Source organism: Oncorhynchus mykiss, chromosome 13, assembly GCF_013265735.2.
Source record: "Oncorhynchus mykiss isolate Arlee chromosome 13, USDA_OmykA_1.1, whole genome shotgun sequence".
NCBI lineage: Eukaryota > Metazoa > Chordata > Actinopteri > Salmoniformes > Salmonidae > Oncorhynchus > Oncorhynchus mykiss.
This window is the reverse complement of record NC_048577.1, coordinates 32,439,921-32,444,982: the sequence shown is the minus strand read 5'-3', so window position 1 is coordinate 32,444,982 and position 5,062 is coordinate 32,439,921. Positions and strand designations below refer to the sequence as shown.

At 40.5% G+C, this 5,062-nt stretch overlaps 1 long non-coding RNA gene across 1 annotated transcript; it reads left to right on the top strand.

Annotated features, from left to right (window-relative positions):
- The first annotated feature begins 240 nt into the window (after window positions 1–240).
- LOC118938264 lies at window positions 241–3,438 on the top strand. Its single transcript, XR_005035516.1, has 2 exons — window positions 241–469; window positions 2,409–3,438. It is a non-coding gene; the product is annotated as an uncharacterized LOC118938264 (long non-coding RNA).
- The last annotated feature ends 1,624 nt before the right edge of the window (window positions 3,439–5,062 follow it).

The following is a 5,062-nucleotide window of genomic DNA, read 5'->3' as shown; positions in this document are numbered from 1 at the left end:
TGTCAGTAATTTAAATCATGATATCATAGAACTGGATCACAAGACGAGTAAACTAATCGACTGTAGCCTTTCTTGGGTGAGACAGGTGTAGGCTTGGCTATGTAGGAAACCGGCAATAGCCAAGGCACTACACTTGTTTCTATAGATAGGCTATAAAAATAACTTCAAGATGTCAGTGATTCAATTATTTACTTGGCAGGAATAAATTCAATCTTGTAAAGCCACCGGCCATGTTGTCATGATCGCACCACACTGTAAACATAGCAGGAAGATTATGTGAAGTTCAAAGCCCCAACTGACAGACTGACTTCAAAAAGTCTAACGCAAACGAACCGCTCAAGTGCCCCACCGCGGCGCTAAAAGATTACGGATAACTCGGTGTTTTTGTTTACCCAACCTGGTTTACCTTGTCCTGTCAACAACAACAACAAAAAAAAGTGTATTCCCACAAAAGCCAAGTAACCCGGTGGTAAGTCTTCTTTCAAGCCTTCGCTGATAACCTTTCCTCCTTCTCAGAGACCGTCCACGCTGCAGGACAGCTGTTGCTGACGCATGGTGTGTCTTGAATGAAACCCGAGAGTTCGTTCAGGTAGGATCATCACTTAGTCCAAACTTCTCACACTTTTTAACCGCGGCTCGTTTCTCGTGCTTTAGTAAAGATAGGCTAATGCTGTACGAAACGTTAATTTTTGTAATTGTATATACAGTTGAGGACATGACAGCAACATTTACTACAGGAATAATGAAATAGTAATGCAGTCATGACTTGAGGAGTATTTTAGCCCGCTCTTCCAAAACGTTGTGGGATGCAAGAGAACATTCAAGACTATCCCTTTCTGAGGTCGTCATTTAAATATACTTAAAAAAAAACTCTACAGGCGAGGAATATGCTGCTGCCTACCACTCTGACTGGCCTGTTCTGCTTTTCCTCTAGAGTGGCCTAGATAGATTGTCAATGCCAGTTTTCAAGTGGTAGTCTTTCTAAAGCTATTTTTTTTCTTCTTTTTTTAAAAATGGTGTTATACAATTTAAGGGAAATTTGAGTGTCTGGCACTTGAGTTAATGCAATGTTATAACCTACACATGCATGCATATAGGCTACTTGCACTCTAACCTATATAAAATAGCACATGCAGTCAAATACTGCATCCTACATTACACAAATATTATAGAGATTTCGTAAAATGTTATTCATTTTAAGAAGGCATTATATAACTTTGAGAACGGTGTAAGGCCTAAAACTCTTCAAACGAGGGAGCACTTGTAAAGGCATCTCCCCGTAGTTGCTATCTGAAAGAACGACTGTCTTGTTGTGAAGTGTGTCTGCCTGGCTGGGTGCACAGTGGGAGCCATAGCCAGGCCTAAATGAATAAAACTTTACACTCTGAACTTGCTTCAGATGGCTGTCATTAAATCTGAAGGATAGCTTTAGTTCCCAGGTTTTGTATAGCACACATTTTGAATAATCATCTTAAATTGTAGTTAATTATATCAATTACGGCATGTCACATTGTGTATAAACACATGTTTGACTGTATGAATTTACATAAAGTTGCTCTATAAATGTACTCAAAATGTCATCAAAGTCTTGATTAATTAAACATATATATATTTTTTGTATATTGCACAAGCATGTTTTTCCATATTGCTAGCATGGTAAATGAGTAGTTTGAAGATGCAGTCTTTTTCTGTGCAAACAGATAGTATTTAATCTCGCGACAAGACAAAGTCACATTGTAACATAGCAATTATCACCAAGCGATCCAAAAATTATGACATAATAATCTTAAACCAGAAATCTAAACACAATATTTATTTGGATCGAGTTGATTTATAAGGAGTCTATTTGTGGATATGTTCTTTTGCTTACGTAAATCCTTCTGGTTTGTCAATAACCGACAACTATTCCCTTGGTCAGTACAACTCCAGTAATATGATCTACCAACATTCGGGTGAGAACATACCCCGTTTCTCACCCAAGAGCAAGACAGAACAAAACCATCAATGGACCTTATAAAAGAAAGCAGTCCAGATACATAAACATCAATGACACATTTTTATTCCATTTAGTAATGGGTCATGACTGTCCATATTTACCCTTAACGTGTACTGTGTCAGTACTGTGCCAGTATTCATCGCATTATCATTCTCCTTATGGATAAAAACAGGAATGAGACAATCAGTATGAGAGAATAGGGTGCATTGCAAATGGATTGGATGAATTCCTTCACATGGATAACATGTATAACCCATGTATCATGCATCGAATCAGAACAGGGTGCCTCATCTTGTTTTCTCTTCCAACTGAAAAGTCTTTGAAGGTCAAATGTTTTCTGCATCTCACTATCTTTTAATGTAATTCTCTCTCGCTATCTATCTCTCTCTCTCTGTCTCTCTCTCTCTCTCAGAATCTTTGAGAGTGCCAGAATCTTCCCCCGGCTCCTGCCACAGATAAAGCAGCTGAGCAGAAACGTAATCCTGCCCACCATCTCTCCACATCTGATAATGTTGCCATATCGTAACATAATGAGCACACATATTCTCAGAAGGCCTGGAGCGTTCTTGCATTGACACTTGCTCCTGAAAAGACAGACTCTCTCTCTGTGTGTGTGTGTGTGTGTGTGTGTGTGTGTGTGTGTGTGTGTGTGTGTGTGTGTGTGTGTGTGTGTGTGTGTGTGTGTGTGTGTGCATGTGCGTGTGCGTGTGTGCGGGTGTGTGTGTGTGTCTGCTGACTCTCTGCCTCTCTCTGGTTGCACAAAGCTGCTGCAGGCATCATGTTCCGAAGAGTAACCGTCTGGCGTCGTGTTGAATACAGACCCATGTATTAGATACAGGCAGACATGTCCACAGGAATTGTGAAGCTGTCACACTACTAGCTGAGGGGTGCTGATTGCAGAGATTTATAGTAAACAATTTGAAATATTATGCCTATTGCTTTAAGTTAGGAACATGACTAAGAAGTCAATCTGGTTATGCTACATGTGTGTTAATCTCATTCAAAGTTGCATCACTGCAATAGGGAAACTTGTTAGAGCAGTTTACAGCACAGACAGATCATACTCAAAATAGCACAACTCACTGGTGACATTGTAAAGTGCCCTCAGAAAATATTCTAATCAAAGCAGAGAGAAGATTTTTCTCCCTATGAATTTCAAAGTCTCAAACTCTCAGTTGCATCAGATCCAATAGCTTAATCATACAGATATTTTCTGACTCACTGTTACAGGTTAGATAGATTTAAGCTTTTACATTTAAACCTGATTTCCTACCTCCTGTTCATTGCATATATTTCTTTCTTGTTTAGAAAGTAATTTAAGTCATATAAAAGTCATGGTATACATCCCTTTCCTGCAGTCGATCGCCCTCTAGTGGCCTCATAGGTGGAATGTTATTCATATTTTTCATAATTAATAAACTATGTCGAACTGTTGTGTTATATTTCAGTCTTCTGGGATGTATATAAAGTATACTATTGGGATGCAAACTCAACATTTAATACATTTCAACTCTATATCTGACATGGTACAGGTGTCTTCTTGTTTTAAACCCATAACCATGTGTGTGAGATGTATACTTTTGTTTCAAAGTAGATTTGCTTAAGACTACCAAGGAACACTCTGTATGACCCTGATTTAGCCCACTGCAGTAAAAGGTTTAACCAACTTTAATCCATTAACTCTGATGGAACAAACATGTCGCCCGGATAAATGCTTGCCCATGGTGGGTTGAAGCATGGGGCTGGGCCCGGTGGGAGATTTATGGAAATTTACGGTGAATCACATTGCTTGGTGTCTCCTGGGATGGCCCTACACGTCCGCCCCGTTACTGGCCTGTTACCTGGAGCTGATCCCAGAACCAGCTGGAGGGCCAGATCTGACACAGAGCCCACATGCCAGGACCCCAGGAGCCAAACAGAGGCTGTCTCAAATAGCACACTATTCCCTACATAGTGAACTAAAAGTAGTGCACTATATAGGGAATAGGGTGCCGTTTGGGACTCGCAGAGAGCGGCAACTGGTGCACCCCGACCCTGCAAGCCGGATAAACAGATGGCTGGATCTCTCACACCTTCCATCCCAGCGGGTCAAGCAGACACGCACACAACCTTTAAAGAGAGCAGAGAGCGGAGATCAGCTCTGTCCCAAACATCATGCAATGAGAGGAAACCATTTAAGAGTATTGGCAGGATGGTAGTCATAGTTTGTAACGACCATGTGAGATATTTAGGAGCCACGAATGGAACAAATTCCATATTGAGTGTAGTATCCCTTACGGAAAAACCACATGAATTTCACGTGATCACGTGACAACATGTAAAAGCACATGTGAAAGTTCAAATTCGATTTTCACGTGAACGTTTTTCACAGAGGAAAATGCAATTCCACAGGAGAGTTAGGTTTTTACGTGAAAGTTCAATATTTAAATTAAATATTCATGTGAAAATTGTTCACGTGACGCTGCAAATTCCATGTGAGTCTGCAATTCATGTGAGGTGAAAACATGTTATTCTTCTCACATGAAAATTGTGGTGTTAACATGTGAACTCTAGATTGAATACATGTGAACACGGTTTAACATGTGTAAAGATATAATGGCGCCAGAGGGGATGGCTGACGATTTATGGGCTCTTTATCAACCGTGCTATTTTGTTTGTTTTTTCGCATTGTTTGTAACTTATTTTGTAGATAATGTTGCTGCTACCGTCTCTTATGACTGAATACAGCTTCTGAACATCAGAACAGCGACTACTCACCTTGAATTGGAGGAAGAATTTTGATTTAATGAGTCGGAAGAGAGGGATTTACTCCAGACACCCGACGAGGCCCTCATCCCCGGCATTCGCAGGAGAAAAATACGGAGATGTCGCGGAAGGAGATCGGGGTGCCTTGTAAGGATCCGGCAATGAGTGGCTAATCTGCCTTCGCCATCAGTACTATTGGCCAACATACAATCGCTGGTTAATAAAGTGGACGAACTACAAGCACGTACAGTATATCCTACCAACGGGACATTAAAACGTTAATATCTTATGTTTCACCGAGTCGTGGCTAAACGACGACAT